The sequence below is a fragment of the Zootoca vivipara genome, chromosome 11 (assembly GCF_965207765.1).
Source record: "Zootoca vivipara chromosome 11, rZooViv2.hap1.1, whole genome shotgun sequence".
Classification (NCBI taxonomy): Eukaryota; Metazoa; Chordata; class Lepidosauria; order Squamata; family Lacertidae; genus Zootoca; species Zootoca vivipara.
In genome coordinates, this window is record NC_142594.1 from 40,108,341 (window position 1) to 40,136,063 (window position 27,723).

General features: G+C 44.0%; 2 long non-coding RNA genes across 2 annotated transcripts in view; one reads left to right on the forward strand and one right to left on the reverse strand.

The window, feature by feature from the left end:
* Window positions 1-1,017: 1,017 nt before the first annotated feature.
* Window positions 1,018-27,577, forward strand: LOC148684275 (uncharacterized). Its single transcript, XR_015946266.1, has 5 exons — window positions 1,018-1,373; window positions 1,485-1,556; window positions 11,517-11,636; window positions 12,622-12,892; window positions 26,342-27,577. It is a non-coding gene; the product is annotated as an uncharacterized LOC148684275 (long non-coding RNA).
* The window catches only part of LOC148684276 (uncharacterized), a 54,155-nt gene continuing 51,156 nt past the window's right edge, over window positions 24,725-27,723 (reverse strand). The window contains exon 3 of the long non-coding RNA XR_015946267.1: window positions 24,725-24,795. This is a non-coding gene — a long non-coding RNA (uncharacterized LOC148684276). The remainder of the gene's footprint in view (window positions 24,796-27,723) is intronic.

Below are 27,723 nucleotides of genomic sequence, written 5' to 3' on the forward strand. Positions count from 1 at the left end.
CTACATCCATTGCTCCGCCCACTTTCCCCTCTGGCTCCACCCACCTCTGGAATGCCAATCCCAGGAGGTTATCTATGAGGAAGTGCAGCCTTGAAAAAATGTCCCCCATCCCTGCTGTAACAGGCAATACAGAAGCGTCCTACACACGTCGAGTGAAACTCTAAGCCCATCTTGCTCTTCAACTGATCTTTTGTACAGTGGTACCTCTACTTACGAATTTAATGCGTTCCGAACACACATTTGTAAGCCAAAAAAATTTGTAAGTCGAATCCCATAGGAATGCATTGGGAGAAAAAATTCGTAAGTAGAAGCAACCCTATCTAAAAATTCGTAAGTAGAAAACAATCCTATCTAAACTGCATCCAAGATGGCGGACGGAGCTCCATTCATAAGTAGAAACATTCATAAGTAGAGTTATTCGTAAGTAGAGGTACCACTGTAAGTGATTCGACAGTAGCAGCTTCATAAAGGAGTAGGTTTTTGCCTGCTGGTGGCTGACAGGCTCTTAAGATGCAGTGTGAGTTACTTTGATCTCAATGGATTTCTGTTCTCCGTGATTTAAGCAGTGCTGCTTTACCCCAGGCACAGTCCTTGTGCCAGCGACGTGTCCTCGGAGAAAGACGCCCCAAAGGTCCCTGCCATATTCACTGCACCGTCACGTGCACAGCCCATGCGCTCAGGCTACAGCTGGCAACACATGCACTGCAGGTGGGCAGGAGCTGGGACCGAGCAATGGGAGCTCACCCCGTCGCAGGGATTCGAACCGCCGACCTTCTGATCAGCAAGCCCTAGACTCTGTGGTTTATCCCACAGCACCACACAGCAGGTTAGGGTTGTTTAAAACATCACATTCTCCCACATGCAGCAGCTATAAGAGTTTTCCTGTATCGGCAGCGTGGGTTAGCAAATGTTTAAAGTGGGCTGAGGTTTTCCACTACATTGCTCTGGCAATTTCCTAGGTCAGCTCCCGCTGGGCCAGTTCAGCATTCCTTATAAAGGACCCTACATTAAAACATTTGTTGGTGCAGAAACTCCTAGGATCATCACAGTTTATAAGGCTAGCGTTATGCAAGATTGAAGCTGCAATCGTAGACACACACTGGGAGTGCGTCGCACTCATCTCAGTGTGACTTTGTTTGCCTTTGAGTAGACTGGATGGCACTGTAAAATGACTTCGTACCACTGCACCTGATAGGAGAGTCACAAAGCACTGCAGAGAGGGAGAATGTAAGTACCACCAAGACAAGAAACCTGTGAAGTCTCCGTGCCTCGTCCTTGGACGGTGCCCTCCCCTCTCCTCCTGCATGGAAAGAACAGAAAGATGCATGTCCCAAAAAGGGCAGCCGAGCAGCACAAAGTTATTAGTCACCCAGGTATTTACAGTGTTTTTCCTACTTCCTTTCTCCCATGGCCTTTGTGGTCAGCAGAACAAAATTCCTGGGAACTCCCACCTAAACACAAGTTTCCTGTTTATGCTCTCCTAGTGCTTTTATGCTGTTGCTGCTGAAAACCAGGGGACCAATGTAGGCACAGAACAACGCAAACAGGGATTGCAGGTGAGCAGAGAGCAGCGAAGAAGCCTGGTCTCCCCACACATTTCTCTTTGGTGAAAAACGGGGAGGGAGGAGGGCAAAGAAGGAAGAGAATAACGATCAACATGTTTCTCTCCCTCTCTTAGCTTCTTTGTCTTTTTTTTTTTTGCCAAATTCTAAAAATAGAGAGGGGGTGTTTTGTGTCCATTTTGCCCTATAGATCTGTCCATCAAAGTGGGGAAGGAAGTGCTGGTCCAGGTGGGATTCTGATAAGTAGCTGTGTTGCATAATCAGGCTGACAAAAGGTAGCTTGTGAGAATGGGCTTGTGAGAATAAGTTCAGCTTGCCCTGTTTCATAATCAGTATGTGATTTTTAATTCTAAAAGTTTGCATGGAGATTTGTATACGAGGTAGCTCAGTTGGTTAGAGCAAGGTGCTGGCAACACAAAGGTCACAGGTTTGATCCCCATATGGGACAGCTGCATATTCCGGCATTGGAGGGGGTTGGACTAGATGGTCCTCAGGGACCCTTCCAACTCTACAATTCTGTGATTTTAGGTATGCCAAATGTTGCCAAATATATGAAGTTTTGCAAGCCATTTTCCTAATGGAATGTTGTTTTGCACACTCTGTTTCCACTAATTTCTGTGCACTTCTTGTGGCCGGAGACCAGGCGTTGCAAAATCCAGAGAAGCGTTAATTCTGAAGGATAGCTGAGTTTGCTCATTTATTGGTCCATAAAGTGCAAATTAGGGAGGTTGATATAAAAATGCAAATCGAACACATTTCTCTGCCCCCAATCCCTAGCAGTGCAGCTAGCTCTGGAAAAAGAAGGCAACAGCCCAGGTAATGTACTCAAAGAATTTGGTTTGAACGCCAACATCTCCCGCTTGTTCCTGACAACCTTACCTCCTCTGTGGGGGAGAGGGGACCAGATCATGAGTGCCCCCCACCCTAACTATTGTGCATGCCAGTCCCACATTGGGAGTTGGGCTATGCATGAGCATCTCATTTCCCTGCATTTGCTTCTGCTTCAGAACCAACATCTGGCCAGGGAATTAGAGGTATTGCCACACAGAGTATCCCCAACGAGCCGTCTCTGGATTCACAAGAAAAGGATCTGAGTCAAAAGGAGCTGGAATTTGAGATGGCGTGGGCTGGCTTACCATGCAGCCATTATACACTAATAAAATACTGGGTTCTTATGTAATGATCTCCAAGGGATCGGAAGGATCTGGTATACAGTACTCTTCCAGAGCTTGCTGTGCAGCAGTAAAAAAATTCTGCAATGTTATGTAAGTGCAAAGCACACCAGAGAGCAAAGCTTGAGCCCAGCCCTATTTGAGTGGTGCTCATTTTAAGGTGGGGAACCATTTGGCTGTGGCTCCACTCCCTTGAAACTGGAAGTGGTACGGCCTGTTCTAGGGCCCCTCCCACTTTAACTACCTGGCCCAGCATCCTTCTCAGGCCCCAGCAGACTCAGGTTCACCTTTGACCAAAAGGAAGGTGATACAGGGAGTGGCGAGAAAGTTACGGTTCAGCCTTTCTTTCCCTGGTCTGGTCCGCTGCCCACCTTCTCTGCCTGAACCCCAAGGATGTTATCTGGCTATTGGGGGAGGCAGGGGAGAGGATCCTCAGACCCAGGGCATGAATGCAGCTCACCATGCCTCTCCGTCCCACCCACAGAACTCTCCCCAGGCCACCAGGCCAGCTTCACTCCCTCCTTGAGTGTTTTTGCCTGGCTGGGATATGCCCTTAAACTCCAAAAATGCCTCTTCCTTGCCTGGATGGAGGATGAGAGGGGCGTTGGAGTGCGTGCCTGGACTAACCTACTGTGCAAAGGCAACATTTACATTTGTTTCACCTCCCACTTTTGCCTCTGGCCCCTCAGTCCTTGGCACGTGGCCCTCAAAAGGTTGCTCAGAAGGGAATGTTTCCCCTGGTCTGAGAAACGTTTCCCCACACCTGGTAGAAGAAAGTGAGGAACTTAAGTAGGGCATTCGGGGGGGGGGGATTCATTGTTGGTGAAATTAAGCTGGGGAGGCACCAGCAAAAGCGAGAGTGTTGTCCTTATTTTCCAGGGACAGTCCTGGATTTACAGAAGCCATCCCGGTTTCTGATTTGATCCTGGAATGTCCTGCTTTTCCTTAGGATGTCCCTATCTTCATTGGAGAAATGTTGCATGGTATGGTTATGCAACCCCCGAGACAAGGAGATAAGTAACTGTACAACCCTTAGAAGACATCTGAAGGCAGCCCTGTATAGCGAAGTTTTTGTTTTTAATGTTTGATGTTTTATTGTGCTTTTATATATGTTGGAAGCTGCCCAGAGTGGCTGGGGTGACCCAGTCAGATGGGCAGGGTATAAATAATAAAATTGTTGTTGTTGATGATGATGATGCTGTTATGGAACAGGATGTCCCTATTTTCATCAGAGAAATATAGGGTATGCTATACACACATAGTTGGGGTAGTTGATGGTTGGGGCTGGGTGTCTCCTGTATTTCTATGCTCTGCTAGTACTTAGGAGGGTTCCCATATGTTATTTGCTTTGGTTTGTATTGATGTTCAAGAGCAGGGGTGGGGAAACTCAGATTCAAGGGCCAAATGTAGCCTTTCAGAGCTCTTCATTCAGCCCCCTGGACCCTTCCCGGGCCACACCTCCTCACTGGCCCTGCTCCACGCCTCTCTCCACATCTTTTGCCTAACAAGAATGTGACCTTGAACTCTTAACAGGACCTCTGGCTTGCTTGGATGTAAGTGTAGAAACCTCTGGCTTTTGTGGCTGGACCATAGCTGCCAAGTTATCCCTTTTTTAAAGGGATTTTCCCTTATGCTGAATAGGCTTCCTCGTGAGAAAAGGGAAAACTTGGCAGCTATGTGCCAGCTATTGCTTGAGAGAAGCTATGGGCTGGACTGCAGCCTCTGGGACTCACATCCACTGCCCCACCCACTGTTGCCATGCGGCCCCTGGGAACTCGCTTGTGATGGAATGCGGCCCTCAGGCTGGAAATGGTTTCCCTGCTCTTGTTCGAGAGGAGATTTCATCTAATTGTTCCACGCTGCTCTAAAATGTGGGGTTTTTTTATATTGTATTGATTTTGTTATTTGTCATATTTTTTTAGTTCAGATCTTTGAAATAAGAAGTGGCATGTTAACAATAATAACTGGAGATAAATGAAAAGGACTGGCTGATGCTGCCTTGTCTCCTAGCACTGGGGAATTTTAAGATTCAACAGGACTCTGGGCAGGGCAGGTATTGGATACAGTATTAAGTCTAGGAGACGGGATTGACTGCTTCGTTAAAGGGCTACTGTACCATTTACTGTACAACTACCTGTACATGACAAGCAGAAATTCAGCAGATGAAGCTTTCCCCAACATATATTAGGTGCAACAATGGAAAGAAAAGGTTTACCTGATGCATTTCCTTCTTCCTAGTTTGGAGAAATTAAAATTGCTCCTCTGCTAGGAGCAAAAAAGTTGATTGACTTGGTTTTAACCGTTTATCCCAAATTTCTTTAGTTTGGTGATTAAATCTATGACCGAGGATCCTATACATTAATGCCAAGCTCATTTTCTGCATGTAGATATTTCTATAGTGAAAATGGCACTATCCAAGTGGAAGTGGGGGGGGGGACATCAGCAGGTTTTTTTGGGGGGGAGGGGTTTGCAGAAAGCTTACAAAAGTACAAAAAACTATTTAGAAACAAAACCCAGAATAACAAGGACTGAGCATTCTCTCACTCAGTCCAGAATACTGACTTTTTAGGGATGGTGAAGGTGGATTGGAGACTGGAACAAGAGATGGAATGGTGTATCCTAGCTGGTCAGAATCCTGAACGAGAGAACTCTACTTAGACAACTGAGTAATGCTGCATTTCTTGCCAATTTTGCTTCCCACCACTCTGTTACTATATACTCATGAACGTATTGCAAAGGATAAAACTAAAAGAGCTTATTATTAGGATTCCCCGGGGATGTGTGTAGCAGAATGCTTCACCTGTTGAATATCATCTACCTGCTGAAATTGCAGGAATCCTGCAAGGGGGGCGGGGGAGAGACTGGCAGGCCTATTTAAATCTAGCAGTTGTAGAGCTGTAACCAACACACCACCCACAACACACTTTTTATTCACATCAGCTGGACTTGAAAGTGGAAGTTCAATATTACTTTTGATTTCCGGCCTTGGGTTTGCTTTGAGCCGGACCCTTAATGTTATTTAAACACAGTTGTGTGTATTTAATTATATCACAAATTATGTCACTTTGACCGCAGACAGCCTCGAACTGAATTTATTTTAGCAGCTGCCGATCAGAAAAGAATAACGGTGCTTTTTGTATACGGCCCATTAATACAGCAAACTTTTTATCCGCTCTTGCAGAGACCCCAGGATAATGGCGATGGTTCACAATGTATAAACCACTTCGCAGCCTGAGGCCATCAAAATGGTGTACAGCAGGATAAAATTAAAATGCAAATGATGTAAATTCTAAAAACGATTAAAACCTTCTCTTCAAACTCTAAGAACGATACATTCTTACAGGATTACAATTTCAATACTGTTTGCAGCTGCAAAACGCTGCTTCGTTTCCAGTCAGGGCGTATCTTGTAACATCCCACTGAAACCCCATAACTTTCTATAGCACAAATGCTCTGGTTCATTTTTGTCCCAATTTTGTTGCTCTATGGCCCCTCTAGACAGCACTGGGGAAGCATAGCACAACAAACTGAAGTAGAAGGAATCTACCACTGACGCCCTATTATCGCGTCTAAAACATGTTGCTTCATACAGCTGCAATAAAACACCAATATGCAGGGGCTCCATGTCTAAATTCAGCTGGTAATTGATTCCAGAGGGCCGGAGCTGCAACACTAAAAGTCTAGTTTCTTGTAGAAGGGTTGGATATGAATTCAAACCAACAACAACAACAACAACAACATGAACCTCGGACAAGTGGTACTCTCAGTAGTGCCCTAACTGAAAAGCTGTGCAGTTGCTGGACAGGAATATGCAGGCTGAGGCAGCCTCTTAGGTAAATTAGTCCTAAGCAAAGATAAACTGTAAATAAGGCTACAGTCCTATGCACCAGGTATGGGGAATTTTTGGCCCTCCAGATTTTGCTGAACAATGTCCAAGAATGCCTATGCTTGCTGGAGCTGACAGCACTTGTAATTTAGCAACATCTGGAGGGCCAAAGGTTGCCCACACCTGTTATACACATTATTTTCTACATTTTTATTATTATTGTGCTTCTATTGTTTCTTACTCCTTTGTTACTGGTAGCTGCCCTGGAAATATAAGTTTATGTTGAAGGTGAAGGATATAAATGATGGAAATAGAGGTAAAGGAACCCCAACTTTTCAAAAATTTAAGCAGGGTTGGGTTTTTTATTTTTTTATTTTGGGATTGGCTTTTCTCAAGAGGCCTGTTCCTGAATGGGCTGCATTTCTTTTTTGCTGCTTATTTATTTTAAGCCAGCCTATGTTTTTAAAAATGCTTGTTAAACTGCTGCTTTCAAATTGGCAGCTTTCTGAACATCAGTGTGTTTTTATGAGATGCAAGCCCCCTCGGGTGAGCTGTGCCCTCGTAAGGTGGTCTATAAGCAGATTTATAAATAAACAGATGAACTCTCTGAGGCTTACCTCCGAGTAGACATGCATATCTAGCACATACATCGACAGAGCATAAATAACCTGATTTGTGCTGGTGAAATCCTAACAAGTGTATCGCTATTGTCATGACGCAGAGACTCCATCAAAAATCTTTTCACGGCCCACAAAGTCCACAATGAGGATGACTTTAAGCTTGAATTGTAAAACTGAAAGAGAAGCCCGGAGATTTCTTTGTTACCTGGACTCCTGTTTTATGAACCTTAAGGTTGAATTCTCCCATCTTAAAAAAGCAACAGAATTTTTTTTTTTTTTAAAAATGTGGCCTTTCCTTTGTTAGGTTAGCACTCAAGGAAAAGATGAAACAGAAGCAATGTCGTTTCTATTGAGCTTATATCAGGTTACAAAGCAGATGTCTTGCATGCAGGGATGGCGAGGTGAGAACAGATGGCACACCAGGAAAAGGATTGGTGCATTTCCCCAACACCAGACACTGTGGGACAGCAGGGGAGGCCCTGGCCACCTGGGTCCCACACAGGTGGTGGTTAAACAACAACAACAACTCAGCGCGGAGGAATAATGTAAAGGAAATCATAACTCCTATCTTTGTCCACCTGCACATAATAGTGTGCTAGAATGGTTTCCACCATCCTCTTGAAGAAGAATTTTAAAAGTTTGGTGGCACACACCACTTTATATAGTACTTTGCATCCAGCAATGCCCTTCTGGTGGCCAATAAAGGTAAAGGTAAAGGGACCCCTGACCATTAGGTCCATTTGTGATCAACTCTGCGGTTGCGGCGCTCATCTCACGTTATTGGCCAAGGGAGCCGGCTTACAGCTTCCAGGTCATGTGGCCAGCATGACTAAGCCGCTTCTGGCGAACCAGAGCAGCGCACGGAAATGCCGTTTACCTTCCCGCTGTAATGATAATAATAATAATAATAATAATAATAATAATAATAATAATAATAATAATTTATTTATTTATTTATTATTTATACCCCACCCATCTGGCTGGGCTTCCCTTGCCACTCTGAGTGGCTTCCAACAAACATTAAAATATATCAAATATCACAGATTAAAAACTTCCCTAGCAGTACCTATTTATCTACTTGCACTTTGACGTGCTTTCGAACTGCTAGGTTGGCAGGAGCTGGGACCAAGCAACGGGAGCTCACCCCGTCATGGGGCTTCAACCCGCCAACCTTCTGATTGGCAAGCCCTAGGCTCTGTGGTTTAACCCACAGCGCCACCCACGTCCTTCTGTATATCCTTCTGTAATTGTTTACTCTGTGGTCAGTCTCATTCAGCCAAGGTCCACTGCCATGTTAGTTAAAAGTTTCCTCTTTGCAGGTTCCATCCCTTTGAGCAGGGTGGGAGATAAGGTTGAAGGAAAAGCTTTGACTATTGGGTTTCTCCAATCATTGGCGGTCTCCAAATAAGCTTTACTCAGAACAGACCCATTGAAATTAGTGGACCTAACTTCAGTGTTTCTACTGTGAGTAAAACTTGCCTTCTCACCCCAACTACCTTCAATAAATATTGTGCATACAAACCAAGACAAATGAATTATATATGGATTTTTTATGCAGGAAGTGAGATAGTTATCCACTTACTCCATTGGGTACATCTCGTGGCATTTCAAATAATGTCTATCCATCTCTTTGCAATATTTTGTAATTCAAATATTTTTCCTACAACCTTATGTACATGTATGATTTGGGAGAATGTCCAGATTTAGACAGGCGTCTGAATCAGTTGTATCTTGAGTGTAGGATAGCCACATGTGCTACAGAAGAACATCCAGGCCCATCTAGTCCAGCATCCTGTTCTCACAGTGGCCAGCCAGATGCCTATGGGAAGCCCACAAGCAGCACCCACAAGCAGCATCCATTGTATGCAGCGTGGTTTCCATTCAACTGCAATTCATCTTCTGCCCAAACTCACATTATTCAGCTCTCTGTCCACTGTGTGGTGAAATGATGTAACTTACATAATGCACTTAAGCACATAAATTGTTGTCATTATGTTATACCACCTCACTCACTTCAAATTAAAGGAAACACAATGCAAAAGGTGTGTGTGTGTGTGTGTCTAAACCATGGGTAGGCAAACTAAGCCCGGGGGCCAGATCCGGCCCAATCACCTTCTAAATTCGGCCAGCGGACGGTCTGGGAATCAGCGTAATTTTACATGAGTAGAATGTGTCCTTTTATTTAAAATGCATCTCTCGGTTATTTTGGGGCATAGGAATTCATCCTCCCCCCCCCCAAAAAAAGGTCCGAGGAAAAGTTTGCTGACCCCTGGTCTAAACAACTGCATATCAGTTGCGGACTGAAAGCAACAACAACAAGAAGAAGAACAGTAGTAAATACTGATCATATTCATTTGACTGATTCCTGTTCTGGACATGGGATGAATAAGCAAACACTGACAATTTCTGCTCCCATTTCTATTTTCGTTGGAAGTCGAGTAGGAAGGGACGCCACATGCCAAATATTTTCAGCAGATGTATAAGATCACAAACAATTCACTGATAAAAAGAAAATTACTGACAGAAATTACTAAGCCTAATCTTCCAAAGCAAACAAACAAACATAGCCATATGGCAGCCACTTTAAAAGCAATTGCAGTGAGGTGGCTATTTAAGGCAGCTTTCCCTGTATATAGCAACTTGCTATCCAGATCTGGCAAAACCATATTTGCCCCACATCCATAAACCACAAAATGGAACTGTTTGGTCAGTGTGTTAAAAACTGCAGAATCCATAGGACAAGTGGCTCTGTGCCAATGGCTTGCCTTGCATATCATCTCATTTGAACTGTGTGAACTGATCACAAGATCTCTATGGACTGCTTTGAGATGGCTCCCACACGCAGTCTTGCCATGTGATCGCTGCAGCATCAAGTGATAGCTGTTACATGGGACTGAGGCACCACAGGTCTTAACCCGGATGCCAGCCCTTCACATAAGCCCAAGCACAAGGTTTTCCAAAGAAAAGCATGAACAGGGCAGGTTATGGAGCAGTGCTGGGAAAGTGCAATCCATTCCAGTTCATCCCTTCCAAATTGGAACTAATTCCTTTCCAGCTCAATTCACAACTCATTTACATGATATTTCACACAAACACACCCACCTTCATAAGTTTACAAGCTGCTCTGCTAAAGTATAAAATATATTTAAGAAGACTAAGGAAGCATCAAAGCTTCAGTGAAACGTGAACAATTTTTAAAATCTATTTTTCTCAATAATCATGATCTTTAACCTTAAACATCCTTTTTCAGTAAGGTGAAAATGGCAGGTGCAAAGGCCACAATCACAGAAGTGTGATGACCCCCCCCACTGAATTAAAATTAAAATGGAAATCAATTTAAAAGTTCCATCACAAAAGGTTTGGTTCACCCAGAAATTATAAGAACTATTTTCAGGTGTAATTCAAGAGATTTTGGAATCAATTCGGTGAATTAAACTGAATCAGTTCATTCCAGTGCTATTTTTCTACATTTAAAAAGGTGCCAGAACTCACCATGAATGCCACCCTTGTTGGCAATGACGCCCAACTGACAGGTGCCGGAACAGAGTTCCGGAACATTCCAGCTGAAAAAAAGGCCTGGTTCATTCCAATGCATTCCAAGCACTGGTCCGGAGTGAGTTGGGAGACTGGAAGTGGGAGTCAGAACTGAAGACCAACCCAGATCAGAGAGCAAACCAGAAGGCAGGGCCCCAGCACAAGTTAGAGAAACCAACAACACTCACATTGGCCTTGTTGCTCAAGCAACATTCAGATGGGGAAAGAAGCCCTTTAGCCTCCTTCCTGCCCAGATGCAATGGGTCAGGTTGGGGGCGTGGAGTCAGTCCAGAAGGTTCTTCACGGAGAAGACTGCTAACTGCAGTTCACATGTTCACCACACACAGGGCAGCCACACAGATTTTGGGAGCTCTTCTGCCGTTTGGACAGAAATGAATTCTGGGTGGTCCTACTTCTATACTGCAAGTTTAGCTTTATTGCACCTCTGAACTGCGCAAACCCAGTTGACTAGAATTTGACTTTGACCTCTGGCCAGATTTTACAAAGGAATGATTTCATTGACTAGCTGACATTTACTGCAATTCCACTTCTTTTAATGGGACTTCTCCAGTGAAAATGTTCACTGAGGCGCCTAAACCTTTTGGTGAACTCAAAACTTTAAAGAAACATGGGCTATATTTATGATTGCAGGTGGGAATAAGGTAACGCTGTGGTTTGGCATGTTTTCTTTCATCACCCCAAATCTGGCCTGACTCAGGGAGCTGGGCCAAGCTGAACTCTGAACTTACGCAATTCATGAATCGCCACTCACAATTCTTATCTGGAGTTGTGCACATTGCAGAAAAGGTGTGGTGTGCTGCTGGATCAGTACGCAAAGGAGGGAAGTTTCTCAAGCAAGCAAGATGTTTAATCCAAAACCATCTGCCGGGATCGGCTAAAGGTGAATTCAGTCAGCTTCAAGGTAAACACTCCTACTTCCAGAAGACCTGATTCTTGAACATTCACTCAGATTTGTTTTCAGGGAGATTAGACAGCATTGACTATTTAATGAGCATGCATTCTACTTTGTTTGTGGGGAATTTAGACATTACCTCAAAGCAAGCATCAACCCACACTTTCCACTGCATTTTCCTGTCACTTTCTTTGGGGGGAATGGGTTTGTTGCGCAAGATCTCCCAGCCAGCTATCATTGCACAACCTGTTTTTGTTGCAAGGGGATTGAATCCCACCAAAAATAGCAACGGTCTGGAAGCACCAGTAATCACACAATCCCTTCTAGCTATGTATTTGTTTGATCTTGAGGGTGTGCTATCAACTTCCTCAAAGCTGACACCTGCCAAAAGTGTCTAAAAATTACCTTCACACTGTATTAACTTGCCTGCACCGGGGTAAAGCAGGCTGGATGCAGAAAGTCCTTATTATTATTATTGTCTGTTTGGCCTCCTTTTTTTGTAAATGGCTGAAGGAGTACGATGACCAAGAAGCCATGCCCTGCTGACCTCCACTGAAAGAGAATATTGTCTCACTGTGGGGAGGTCATCTTAAAGACGACTGAGGCAAACCTTGCTAGATATTTGACTGTGGATTCACCATATCAAAGAGAGTGAGCGAGAGAGAGAAATTCACTGTCGTTAGCCGTATGGCACAAACGATCCCAATGCTTTTAAGTGTAGGATTTATTATTCCCAGCTTGCAAAACAGATGCCACAAAATGTCCCCAGATGTCCATGGGATGACTTCCCAGGGTGTTCTTCCCTTAAAAAACTCAAAGATCATTCCAAGGTGTGCAAATGTTTGCACTAAACGCTTGATTTAGATGTGGCTCCCGCATCCTGTTTTTATTTCTGTTTGGGCATGGTGGGAAGACTAGACTTTGGATGGAGGGTATGACATGGTTATTTGTTTGTTTCTGCTGACTTTGGCACATGACCACATCCTGCTTCTAGGAATGATGCACCTTGGCCCTTGACACAGCCAGCTGGTGGTGCACCCTCCGAAGGGATTATCCTCTGTCAGAACAAATTGTTCTCATTCTCGGGCGGAAGCCAACAGACATCTACAATAAATGGTCCAAGATCCTGGAATTTCAGGACTCTGAAAGAAGAGAGCCAGAGAGTCAGAATTCAGAATGGGATTAGAAAGCTAATCTCTGTTCCCGACTGTTTTTTGTGAAGGACTGCATCAATTAAACCAGCCTCTGACGTGAATCTGCTCCAGGTGTGTGTTATCTCCTACTCCATAGAGCAGCTTTCTGCCTTCTGGGAGTCGTGTGTCAGTGGTGGGTGGGGCCAGAAGCAAAACTGGGCAGATCAATAGAGTACGCATCAGAGACAAAAAAAAATCCCACCATAGAGCATTTGGTTACTGAGCACCAAATGTAGCATCTTCAAAAGGACAGGGCGCGTGAAGGTGGAGAGATAGGGACTCCCTGGCTAGAAAGGAAGGAGGCAGCAAGGGAAACACACACACACACACACACACACACACACACACACACACACACACCTTCATATATCAACTGCTGCTGGACTACAATTTATTTGTTGCTTTTATGCTCTGCCCTTTTGTCCCGAGAGCTTAAGGTCCATGGGTTCTCCCCCTTATCATTTATACTCAACAAAAATCCTGTGAGATGGGGGTTGGGGTGGAGAGAGAGCGAAACCAGCCCAAGTTCACCCAGTGAGCTTCATGGCTAAGTGAGCACCATAATACAGCACTCCAACCACTACACCACACTTCCTCATTAGTGTCATGTCATCCCTGACCATTGGGCATGCTGGCTGTGAGCTGGAGAGTGCTTGGCACTAAACAAAGTTGGAAACATTCCTCTTTCTTTATTATAACTTCTATGAGGTGCTCCGTGCTGTAGAGAAATTATCATCGTCGTCGTCATTATTATACATATCGTTATTATTGCTGCTGACATCGAATGGCAACATCTCTGCAGGATTTCAGACAGGGATTGAGCCTTCAGCTCTACTAGAGTGGGGAAACCCAGCCAGAATTATTATTAGAAACCTTCAGAGACACTAGGAGATCTCCAGCACCCAAAACACACCCTCCCCTTGTGGAAGTTGAAAGAAAGATTCTGTTGAAAGAAACATTCTGCCATAGCCAATAGAAAAGGTTGTAATGTGTGCTTGGTTGCTGGGGATGTGTGGTGGCCGAGACAGCCCCCAAATACGAAAAAGGGCCCCTGCTCTATATGATGTGGCAGAAAACTTGGGTTTGCAACTGAGTATTTACTTGGCACTGATGCCAAAACTCCACATTCTGGGGGCATGTATGGCCACCACCAACCTGTGTTCCTCTCTGCGTCTCCCTGGCACATTGTGGCATAATGTAATTAATTAATTAAACTCTTTTCATCATGTCCATCAGTCAAGGGCTGTCGGGGGCAGCTCACGGGATTTTTAAAGCAACAAACACGTTGAAATCGGAAAACAAGTGAAACAATAAATCACTGGAACAGAATTGGTTGGCAGTAAACCAACGACAAGAGCAGATATTATAAAGAAGCTAGGGAGAATAATTTACACTTATGTTTCTTCACTTCCTGCCAGGAAAATGCTAACAAAGTGGCATCACACGGGACATTTTTTTCAATGATACGTCCCCAGGGAGATATGGAGGGGAATGTGGATCATTGGCACCTATGTGTTTCCCTGTAACACGTAATTTGGGTCAAAGCTATGGCTTATTCTCATGTTCTGATGCTGTATCATAATATGTTTCAAATTTACTACAGCAGATAGTTGGGCATTAGTCATTGCAACTGGTAACAGCTGAGAGCCTTATCCTCCACAAATTTATCTAATCCCTCTTAAGGCCATCAGAGCTGGTGGCCATCACCACATATCGCAGTAGTAAACTCCATATTTTAACAAAATGATGTAAAAAGTACTTCCTTTCTTCTGTCCTAAAACCTTCAACATTCTGCCTCATTAGATGCTCCCCAACCCTCCCGCCAGCCACTGGTAGGGTTCCCATGTTGTCAGTTGAATTTCTACCCCACAACTACATCCAGTCAGAAATCCTAGGAAGTAAATAATTGTGCAGTTCTCCTCAATGTATAGCCAGATCAACGGTTAAATGATCACTGTGGTAGCCATTCACCATCCATCATGAGAGTTGGTAAGTCAAAGTTAATCAGTAACATTTGGTTCTTTAGCTTGTTCTTTCATTTTTCATATTTTCCCCTTGGATACTCCTAGGCTGGCTTTTCAGGCCACACTTTTCAAGGTTTTCAGGTAATTTGCATAGAAATACTTAAGGCCTCATGGCTGACTTGAGCTTTCCCATGAAGCTCACATTTCAGTGAAGAGTTCAGATGCAGGACTGAGACCAACATATATAAAAGGCGCAGTATTGTTCCTGGTTGACTCATCATCATGGTTATAGTTCACGTGAAAGGTCCTCTCCCCACCAAAAAAGTTAAAGCCATTTGAAAGTATGGATTAAACTCAGGGTCATTTTGGATTGAAGAGAAATCGAATGCCATTGGTAGGACCTCATTCTTTTGGATCACCTGTCTTTTCTGCAAATTATTTGGGTGGTGCTGTGGTGTAAACCACTGAGCCTCTTGGACTTGTGGATCAAAAGGTCGGCAGTTCGAATCCCTGCGACAGGGCGAGCTCCCGTTGTTCGGTCCCAGCTCCTGCACACCTAGCAGTTCAAAAGCACGTCAAGTGCAAGTAGATAAATAGGTACCGCTCCAGCGGGAAGGTAAACTAGAAAACCTGTCTGAGGACAAACATTGGCTCCCTCGGCCAGTAAAGTGAGATGAGCGCCGCAACCCCAGAGTCATCCGCATCTGGACTTAACTGTCAGGCACTGGCGGAGGAACAGGAGTGCGTCGGGAGCAGACCGCCCCGGCACCACTATTTCAGTAGGGTGCCATTGTGGCGGCCCCACCAGACAAGCGCTGTGCACCCTCCGCGCACGCGCCAGGTGCCACGTCCCCATAGGAGCCCAGAACGCCCCCAGAATGCGCACCACACCCTCACAGGTGCCACGCCCCCGAAATGCATGCCATGCCCCTGAGGGCGGCGTGCCACGCCTCCAGGGTGCGCATCATGCCCCCCAGGGGCACCAGCCACTCCCCTATCTGCTCTCCGCTCCCAGTAGCGGAGCATGCAGCTTTGCCACTGCTATCAGGGGTCCTTTACCTTTACCTTTTTTACCTGATAATTTTCCTTCTCTTCTCCTAGAAAAGACTTCCCTATGATTTTTATACAATGTCACTTAAAGTAAGAATGGGATTAATTTTACAGTGTAGTCATTCTGTGCAATGGTGTGATTAATATTCTGCTAGAGGCTGAAACCTATTTGGGCTTCTTTCCTACCATAATGCAAAATACATTCCACCAAGCAGCATCAACCCCATAACAATATTTCTGTAGCTCGCAAGAATATTAAGTTTTAAGCGGTTCTTCCAGAAATAAAGCTTTCTATGCAAATGGCCTGTAGACCCTGAAAACAATGCCACAGGCCTGCTAATTTATTTGCTTGGAAAATGCAGCTCAAGTATGACCACTGAGATGAAAGATCTCATTTCAAGAACATCTTCGGGGATAATGGTAAATTATAAACTGTTCGTGATTGTAGGCAATAGAAAGTGCAATATATATGGTTAACCCTGACAATGGCAGAAGTTGCTTAAACAGGGCAATAAAATTACCTAGAAGGGAACTCTAGAATAAAGTCACAAAAATATGCCATAATCAAAAGCAAACCAAGGACTGATGAGATGCTTTCCTTTTTTAGGAATCAGTTTCCTTTTAAACCACAACATGAACATCTGTAATCAAAGCATTCCACTTTAATTTTTTTAAAATAACAAAATCATCAGGTTAATCCAGGTATTCATCTGGAGAATCCCAAAGACACGAAATGTATGGAAGTGTTTTTAGGAGCCTCCTTGTAAGAGACTTAACAAAGGAATGTAGTAGCTGCTTATCTCTTTAAAATATTAGCTTTGAAGAAAATCTGCTGTTCAAAAGAAATATATGTGAGGGTTTTATCAACTTTGATTTGGGTCACTAAATAAGAGCCATTGGTAAGCTGAGTTGAAAACTCTGGATCAGTACTGCAAAGAGTATAAACTCATTTATATCCAAATTGGGAAAAGGCAGAGTAGGGATCTATATACTTATTATTTGTAGAATTAATTTTAATGCTGTATTTACCAAGTCAGACCACTGCTCCATTGAGCTCAGTACTGTCTCCTCTGACCAGCAGTGGCTTTCTGGGGTATCAGGCAGAAATGTTTCTCAACACAGGAAACCACCTCTGGTTTTGCTGGGGAAGGTCAGAAAGGAAATTTTTTACCATTGTTCCACACTATCCTGTGAGAGAGTGTGTTCCTTGCCCAGTCACCTTCCCATCAGCCTTTAAAATCTTACCATTCCCACCTTCTTAATTAATGCACCTCTTTGAAGTCAGTGTATAGAAATGACATTGTTGTTTCAGAGTGCTTCTTTTCCTAACAAAAATAGTTACATATTCAGACAGGATGATTTCACAATGAGGATAACAAGGAGAAGTAAAATTGTAGAACTCTGGAGGTGGCACATAAATTTCCAGACAAAATAATAATGATAATAATAATAATAATCATTTATTATTTATTATTTATACCCCTCCCATCTGGCTGGGTTTCCCCAGCCACTCTGGGCGGCTTCCAACAGAAATATTAGAATACACTAATTTCTTAAAGATTAAAAGCTCCCCTAAACAGGGCTGCCTTCAGATATCCTCTAAAAGTCTGGTAGTTGTTTTTCTTTTTGACATCTGGTGCATAGCTGCCAAGTACCCCGTTTTTCCCAGGAAACCCCCGTTTTTACTTACCTTTTCCCGGTGGCCCCCCGTATCACTTCGTCTCCCATTTTTCTCCGTTATTTTCTCCTGCCAGCGGCCATTTATTTTCTTTCTGATTTGCCCTTCTATGTGCACCAAAAATGGCCGCCGCTGGCTTCAAAAGTCGCATCTATGCATGTCCAGAAGTGCATAGACGCTACTTCCGGTGTCGGCGACGGCCATTTTTGGTGCCCATAGATGGGCAGAGCGACACTGGAAGTTGCGTCGACGCACATCCTGACATGCGTAGTGACTTTTGAAGCTGGCGGCGGCCATTTTTGGTGCTCATAGAAGGGCAAAGCGACACCGGAAGTTACGTCGACGCAACTTCCGGTGTCACACGGCTGCCGGTCCCGGATTCTGAAGTCCGGAACTTGGAATGTAAGATCTGGTGGGAGGGCGTTCCACAGGGCGGGTGCCACTACCGAGAAGGCCCTCTGTCTGGTTCCCTGTAACCTCACTTCTCGCAATGAGGGAACTGCCCAGTTCAAACAGTCCTGGCAGGTATTTATTCAACAGATTCTAAGGCCGGAGATTCTTTCACATTTTGCTAATTCTTCCAACAACTCTAAACTGCTCTAAGAATTGGGAAGACTTCTGATTATCCAGCCTGCTTTGGAACAGTGCAATCTGCTGTGATTCCTGCGGGCCCAGGACTTTTCAAAGGAATTTGTAGACGTTAAAGGAAAAGCAGGAAAGAAAAGGGGGGGGGGAACAAGCCAACATCTTCTTTTTGTATCCTACACATAACCAACGGCTTATGATTGCCTAAGGATGTATTTACTGTACAACTTTGTTGATGCCCATTTGCCTACTGATTAGAGGATAGAAGATTTGTGAGGGATTAGAAAAGGCAAATGCCGAAAATATCAAGGCCAAGAACAAATGCGGCAAGGACCAGTTCTATACATGAATGGCCTATTAAGGGATAAGCATATGGAACAGGGAAATCTCTGGGATCAGGAAAAATAAACAGAATGGATAGTCTTCTGCTTTGAAGGTAAAGGTCATGACGGTGCCATCCAGCCTCCAAATTTCGAAGCTTTTGAAATTACAGCCACAGATCCCTTTGCAGGAGGTAGGAGGACTGAGGCACCGGCTGTTGTCCCTGAAAAGTGCCAAGAAAAAGTTGACTAAAAGAAGTTGTCAGGCGTCACATTGTTGAAAAACGTGCTATTCTAGAAGAGCCTAGGCAAAATAGACTTGCAACATTTATCCATGTTGCATTAAAACTTCTAAATGGTTTATAAGAAATATTAAAATTATCACTAAAAGCAAGTAATTAGAAGCATTTAAAAGGTAATAAAAATAACAGTGAACTAAAAAGAGATTAAAACACATCAACATCTATGTGTCCAGAGAGCTTGTCTTAACACAAATGTTTCAAGCAAGTGAAAGAAGGAGTGAAGCTAAGCTACCTGCTTGGTGTCAATAGGCAGGGAGTTCCAAAGTTTAGGTGCTGCCACACTAAAAAGATCAGTTTCTAAACTCCAAAGAGACTGGAGTAAATTCGTTGACTATATAAATAATAACTGTAGAAGCTTGAAGACACTAGCAGGATTGAAATAAATCCTACGACATGGACTTTATAATATAAGATTAAACTGTGAGATATAGATTTGAAAAAAGGAAAACTTGTTGGTGGGATGGAGGGAAGTCATAAGCTCAGCAGATCGGTAGGGAATGAGATTGGTAGGTGTATATTGGAAATTATTGTTTATTGTTTAAAGTGAAAGTTTTCATTCCCCGCCCCCCGAGGTGTGGAATGAATATTATCTGTCACCTATAAAAGCTCCGGTTTCACAGACCAAAGTGGTTGAGTAGGTTAAGGTGATCCCACAGGTAAACTGATCCTAATGTGTTCATTTACACACTCAAGCGAAACTACGGAAATATGCCTTTGTCAAAAGTTATACATAAAATAAAAAATTTATAGGATAGGGTCAGGAACTTATGATGCACTTCAGCCCTTCAAAGGAAAAAAAAAGTGAATATATTTTTCAGAGTGTGTCCAATAAATGGCTCTTTCCTAATTAGAAATTTCCATAAAGCTACACTCAGCTTTAAAAGTAAAAAAAAGTCTCCTATGTGCTTCACAAGGTGCTTGGCTCTCACTGGGAGCTGGATATATTTCTGCTGAGTTCGGCCATAAATGGGCCAACTACTGATGGCAAACAATATAATTGCCTTCTTTATTAAATTTCACAAGCAGAGAAATGTTTTAGATTCTTGTTGAACTTTTTAGAAAAAGGCATTAGCACCACAGCAGTGGAACTCAAGCTACAGATGGATGAGCTTGCCCCCACTTGCCTCGAGTTGAAATAAACCAGGCTATTTCTTGGAAAAGTCAGAAATAACTGGGTTTATTTTCTGAACTAGTCTGCCAGCCCTCCATGAACCGGAAGCTGCCTTATGTCATAGAATCACAGTATCGTAGAGCTTTCGAAGGGGCCCAAGAATTATCTAGTCAAACCCCTTGCAATGCAGGAATCTCAACTCGATCATACGTGACAGAGGGGCATCCAACCTCTGCTTAAAAACCTCCAAGGAAGGAGAGTCCACCACTTCTTATGGGAGTCTGTTCCACTGTTGAACAGCTCTTACTCTCAGAAAGTTCTTCCTGTTTAGTCGGAATCTGCTTTCTTGTAACTTGAATCCATTGATTCAGGTCCTAACCTCCAGAGCAGGAGAAAACCAGCTTGCTCCATCCTGCACATGACAGCTCTTTAGATATCTAGCTCAATAGATATTTGAAGATATCACCCAGAAGAACTCTAAAAGGTAAAGGTAAAGGGACCCCTGACCGTTAGGTCCAGGCGCAGACGACTCTGGGGTTGCGGCGCTCATCTCGCTTTACTGGCCGAGGGAGCCAGCATATAGTTTCTGGGTCATGTGGCCAGCATGACTAAGCTGCTTCTGGTGAACCAGAGCAGCGCACGAAAATGCTGTTTACCTTCCTGCTGGAGCAGTACCTATTTATCTACTTGCACTTTGACATGCTTTCGAACTGCTAGGTGGGCAGGAGCAGGGACCGAGCAACGGGAGTTCACCCCGTCGCGGGGATTCGAACTGCCGACCTTCTGATCGGCAAGCCCTAGGCTCTGTGGTTTAACCCACAGCGCCACCTGCGTTTCTGCTGAGCAGCAAAGAGAGGGTGCAGTGGAGGTGGTGAAATAACACTAGTAATGACACTCTTCATGCAAACTCTGCTCAACGTTTGAATTCATCTCTAGAAGTGAAAACTTAAAAGCCACCTGACTTGCACATCTATGGCTTGCAACTTTGCATGCTATCAGCTTCAAGTGCTGATGGGTCATCAGCACTCAGTGGAAGAGCACATGCACTGCATGCAAACGGACAAAACTCCAAACCCCAAACTCATGTCCCATCCCTGGCTTCCCCAGGTAGTGTTGGGAAAAGACACATGTCTGAAAACCTGGAAATCTGCTCCCAGTGCAGACAATGGTCCAGGTTTGTATGAGACAGGGTCCTGTTTCAGAAACTGTATTTTTGGTATTCACGCAAAAAACGGTGCACAAAGACTGTTGAAGCATAATGGTGTCTGAAAGGAGAAAAACTCATGCAAAGAAGTCTATAGCGTATAGGGCATGAGCATGGGTAGAAGTGGGGCAGGGTGGGGGTGGGGAGAGCTGGTATTACTTTCAAAATTACTTCCTTGTTCCATTCTTCTGGGAAAGCTCTAGATCTATTTCTCTTTAGGGGAAGAAAAATTTGCATGCCGTGGTGAGCAATTTCATAATTTTCCCCCCTCAGCTGGAGATGGTCTGAATAGCTTTGACTCAAACAGCCAAAGCTATTAGACCAAACTGGGGTGCAGAATAAACCACAGGTGAACATCAGTCGCCAAGAGTGGCTGGGGAGACTCAGCCAGATGGGCAGGGTACAAATAATAAATTATTATTATTATTATTATTATTATTATTATTATTATTATTATTATTATCAAGTAAAGCAGGAATGAGTTAAGCCTTGTTCACACCTATTTCTAAGTTCTTCCCTGTTGTGAAATCCAACATCACTGTGGTATGTGTTCAAGTGCCAGGACAATGGTGGTGGGGCCAATTAGTTGGATTTTACCCATCTGGCCCTCACTTGGCTGGGAAAGAAGTCAGCACCCAGGTGGAAAACAGCCAAGCAACTAGCCTCACCCACCATGCTTCTGGTATTCACACCCCACACCAGGCATCCCCAAACTCCGGCCCTCCAGATGTTTTGGACTACAATTCCCATCTTCCCCGACCACTGGTCCTGTTAGCTAGGGATCATGGGAGTTGTAGGCCAAAACATCTGGAGGGCCGCAGTTTGGGGATACCTGCCCCACACAAACTGCAGCATGGTGAAATGTCTGTGCGAAAGAGATTTTATTATTCAGCTATTGAGGCAAATTGGTTTCAATATTTCTTCCATATCAACGGGGAGAAATGGCTTCCTGAATCCTACTGAGAAAGCTGCTGCAGACTCTGCAGCTTCCCAAATTTTTATTGCCTGAGCTACCGGCTTGCAGGTTTTACCTTCAACAGCCAGTTCTAAGTAAAAGTTTCCAACAGGAACATTTACCTTCCCAAGTAATGAAGCAGATGCAATTACTGCTAAGTGATCAATCGATGTATATTAATAGCCATTCATTCTATGACAGGGTGAAATGATGTTGGCTCTCTAATATATGCTGCAGAGAGCAATATTTCATGGGCATGAGAGACTGGGATTGGATCTCCATTCACACCAGTTTGACTTGGGAATACCCACTTCTCCTTCCATACCAACATGAAATTAAAGGTTGTTTCTAATGATGTGCTATTCCACACCCCCTCTCCCCATGCTACTCCACCTGCACAGGGGTGCCAGACAATACTGAGATAGATGGACTCCATGTAAGGCAGCTTCCCATGTTTCTATGTAAGAATATGAGTGAGAGAAAGATTCCCCTTCCCTCTCTGGCTGCCTAAAAGAGATAAATTGCTTGTAGGTTCTTAAATTATGAAGAGTGAGCACCATTCACTTTTATTGACAATGCTGCAGTAGGAGAAACATTTTGTCACTACTCAGCACAAGCGATGGCAAGACAGGGGTACTTCGTCTAGGTTGGAGCTAGCTGGAAGGAACTATACAAAAACATTTCTTGATAATAAGACATTGGCAGTCTCCTGAGAACGCAGGCCAATAGTTTGCACATGTTAATTTCACCTTCTTGCAAAATGCTCTCTAAAAAAAGGTGGTAGACCTGAAGTCATAGATTGCAATCCAACACAGAGTCAAGCCCATTTGTTTTTGCACTAGGTTCTGACAGCTCAATCCTATACACATAGAATCAAAGAGTTGGAAGGGGCCACCAGGGTCATCCTCCTGCAATGCAGGAATCTTTTGGCCAACATGGGGCTCAAACCTGCAACCCCGTGATGAAGAGTCTCATTCTTTACCAACTGAGCTATCAGGCAGTTGTAATTGCCAAAGGATTGGACCTAGTTTATGTTAGTCACGCTTGGTTCCCATTGAATCAATCTGATTTAGACAATCTTTTCACAGTGATTTCAGGGGGACCTAAGTACCACCAGATGATCACCTCATCTGTCTCCTGAGAAATCTCTATGTGGGACAAGAAGCTACAGTTAGAACTGGATATGGAACAACTGATTGGTTCAAAATTGGGAAAGGAGTACGACAAGGTTGTATATTGTCTCCCTGCTTATTTAACTTATATGCAGAATTCATCATGCGAAAGGCTGGACTAGATGAATCCCAAGCCGGAATTAAGATTGCCAGAAGAAATATCAACAACCTCAGATATGCCGATGACACAACCTTGATGGCAGAAAATGAGGAGGAATTAAAGAACCTGATAATGAGGGTGAAAGAGGAGAGCGCAAAATATGGTCTGAAGCTCAACATCAAAAAAACCAAGATCATGGCCACTGGTCCCATCACCTTCTGGCAAATAGAAGGGGAAGAAATCGAGGCAGTGAGAGATTTTACTTTCTTGGGCTCCTTGATCACTGCAGATGGTGACAGCAGTCATGAATTTAAAAGACGCCTGCTTCTTGGGAGAAAAGCAATGACAAACCTAGACAGCATCTTAAAAAGCAGAGACATCACCTTGCCGACAAAGGTCCGTATAGTTAAAGCTATGGTTTTCCCAGTAGTGATGTATGGAAGTAAGAGCTGGACCATAAAGAAGGCTGATCGCTGAAGAATTGATGCTTTTGAATTATGGTGCTGGATGAGACTCTTGAGAGTCCCATGGACTGCAAGATCAAACCTATCCATTCTTAAGGAAATCAGCCCTGAGTGCTCACTGGAAGGACAGATCGTGAAGCTGAGGCTACAATACTTTGGCCACCTCATGAGAAGAGAAGACTCCCTGGAAAAGACCCTGATGTTGGGAAAGATGGAGGGCACTAGGAGAAGGGGAAGACAGAGGACGAGATGGTTGGACAGTGTTCTCGAAGCTACGAACATGAGTTTGACCAAACTGCGGGAGGCAGTGGAAGACAGGAGTGCCTGGCGTGCTCTGGTCCATGGGGTCACGAAGAGTCGGACACGACTAAACGACTAAACAACAACAAACAAAGTACCACGAAGTCCAACCCAGTGTCTTCTTAAGGGTCAGAAATGCCCTTTGAAACTATGTACTCCAATGCTCTGCCTGGAAAGCAGATACTCAAAATATTCCCAGTAGGTGCTTGTCCACAATGAACTTCAGGTATAATTCTGGTCTCACTCACAAGTTAGGGACATTGGAAGCTGGCTTATAGGGAGTCAGACCATTGGTCTACCTATCTCTGTACTGTCTATGCTGACTGGCCATGGCTCTAGGAGTCTTTCCTAGTCCTGCCAGGAGATTCCAGTGTATAGAACCTGGGACATTCTGTATGCAGAGCAGAATAGGTGCTCCACTGCTGAGTCTTTCAACCTCAGCATTTATTGGAAGAGAGTGAGATTCTTAGAGTACCTTAGAAAGTTCTACTAGAGCTATTTCTTTGTAAGCTAGTTATGTGCTTTGTTGCCCTGGATAATAGTATGCTGCTAATGTTGTAAACAGACGGGAAGGGTATACTTACAACTAGTCAAGAGTTAATACATTGTTCTGAAACATATTGGTGATGGCCAGTTTTCCAAAGCCTTGAAAGCATTTCACAAGTTTGCTTGAATAAAACTGTTGAAGAGTTAAAGTGTGTGCACTAAGATGCACTGGGAATCTTAGTCTTGTTTCAGATCAAGAAAATCCACGTTACTTATGAAGACACCTGAGCGAGAGAGAGACAGAGACTAATAATAATAACTATTATAATAAAATAATAAAATTCTGGAACGGATCCTAGAGTTCTGCTTCTCCTCAGATATTGGATTGGGAATCAGTATAACTATGATGACTCAGTGGAGTAGTTGCTGAGTCATAATGAAGAACTGGGAGGAGACCAGGGCTCATAGTTTTCTTCTGATACAGATAATATCCGGAGGGTGTTACACCCTTGTGGTCTGTCATCTAGCTGCTGGCCTAGTACCTGTACCCTGGAAGAATTATTGTGTTGTCATTGTCTGTTTCGAATGCAACCCTCAAGTCATTACAATTTTGTTTGACAATCTTTCAAAGTCAGTATAGTACAGGAGAGACTGAGAAAGGTCTAGTATTGCTGGTTATCTATGTAACTGGGAAGTACAAGGATATCTGCTTGAAGTGTAGTGTTTGTAAGTTGCTGCTCTCTTTATTTTATATGAATGAATACGACTTTGTGTAATTTGTATATGTGTGAAATATTTATTTATTTTAAGTGTGCTTGAATTGGGTTAGAGTCCCCCTTTCTTCCATGAAGCTCACTGAGTAACCTTGGGTTGGCCTAACCTACCTCACAGGGTGGTAAAGGGTGAACTTCGCATGTCCGCACTCTGAGATTAGAAGAGGCAAGAGATCGGAAGAGATCTCTGCAAAGATCAGGCCAGAGGCCCATTTAGTCCCAACTGCCCATCATACCGCCTTTGAAATCTGTGGTACCAGGGAAGGTCTCACAAGGGGGAGGGATCTTCCCAAGGGGTTCGGTGTTCTTGTGTGTGGAGAGCCAACACTCATTGTCTGGAGAGAGGGAGCAGGCAGCAATGGCTGCAACTGCATGCCAGGTTTTGCTGACTGACTCTCCCAGGATGCTCAGACCTCAAAAGATGTCCAAGGATGCAAACCTCAGGTGCAGTGTGTCATGGGATAAACCTCTATCCCCTTTGAAACTTCCAAGCAGGCACACACTTAATTACAGCCCTTGCTGCAAATTAAATGACTTTTTGCTTTAATTTAGTCTCTTGCTAAACACCTAATAAGTTTTTTCTGACATATGCTGTATCCACAAATCATTATTTTGCCCCCCAGTGGGCACTCACACAGAAACAGGTTCATCAGATATGGAATCAATTTAAGCTAATGGTATGTGAAAGTATTGTAAAATTATTTCAGATTTAAAAGCAAGCAGTTGGCCTGATCTCATATATTCCAGTACAGCCCCCTTTAATTTTGTCCCTATGTGTGACAAAATAAGGCTCAAAAATGCAGGGTGGATGCTTAGTTCTCTCTTACTGCAGAATGAAGTGGCCTTTGCAAGAATTTGACTCAATGACCATTTCTGATCTGCCAGTGATCTGCAATTTTGTCCACAAACCAGCCTCTGGAAAGCTGCTTTGTGATTCCCCCCCCACACACACACACCTCCTTCTTTCCCCTCTTTTCTTTTTGTTCTGTTTTCATTCTTCAGAAATGCAATTCAGCTAACTGACTCAACGCACTTCAAACTTTGTTCCCTGACTCAGGAGGAGCAGCTGCAAAAGTTCTTCCATTTCCCACATCTAACCCATGCTGGCTCCCATCGAAAGCCAAATTCCTGGCACGTCCAGAAGGAGAGAGGAATCTACGGGAACAAGAAGTGCCTGAGTGGTGCTCTCTGGTTACAAGGCAGGTGGAAGGTGGCACCGCTTTTAATAAAAACAGAACACCGATCAATTTCCAGAGATCAGGGATGGCTCACAGTTGTTCTTTCGCTCTAGATTTCCCTGGAAAAGTCATTTTAAGGAAAGAGGGAGAAAATATCTATGAGCCCTGCCAGTGCCTTGTTACTCTTTCCTCTTCTGGCTAAACCTTTAACAAACACAGTGTCATTTTTGCAGCTCCTCCAAGCAAAGTAAGACTATGGTATAGAAAACAAGCTCTGCCCTCAGACTGTTCTGCTACAAAGGAACTTGTTTGGAAAAGAAAACACCTATGTTTTGAGAAATATTACAGAAACCAATCATCAGCCATAAGGAGAGCCCTACTGGGTCAGAACAAAGGCCTGTTTTAGCCTAGCACTCTGTTCTCACAGGGGCCAACCAGGGATTCAGCTACATTAGTACAGTCATACCTCAGGTTACGGCTGCTTCAGGTTGCGCGTTTTAGGGTTGCGCATCACGCCGAACCCGGAAGTCATGGAACGGGTTACTTCTGAATTTTGGCGCTCGCGCATGCGCAGAAACACTAAACCATGCTTTGCACATGCGCAGAAGCACCGAATTGTGACCCGCACATGCGCAGATGTGGTGCTGCGGGTTGCAAACGCTGCAGGTTGCGAACGTTCCATGCAGATTACATTCGCAACCTGAGAGTCCACTGTAAAGAAAAAGCATTTTAAGTGCATTAACCTGTGACAACAGATGGTGCTGTGAAGCCCTGTTTTTCAGAAACTTGATTTCCTATTATGAGGTTTACAACGCATTTTCCTGAAATGTTTTTTTGAAGTGTCTAGATCCAGCCCAGGTACCTGAGGGAAGTCCCCAAGTTCATACAGCCCATGGACCCAACAGCTCTCTTCTGCTTGTGGTACCCAGGAAATGGCATTCAGAGGCAGACTTCCACAGATACTGGAGGTAAAATACAGTACAGTTCTTATGGCCAGTTGCCACTGATAGCCTTGTCCTTTAGGCAGGCATTTGCCTAATCCCCCTTCAAAACAAGTTGGCAGCCATCCCTACATCTGGTAGTAAAATAAATGAATAAATCCATATGTGAAGAAATGCTTCTTTTTGTCTGTCTTGACTTTCCCAGTGCTTGGTTTCATAAGTATTCTGGTATTATGAGAGAGGCAGATGAACTTGTCTTTCTCCACTCTGTGCTTAATCTTGTACACCTCATACCTTGACCCCCTTGCTTGTGGGCCCCT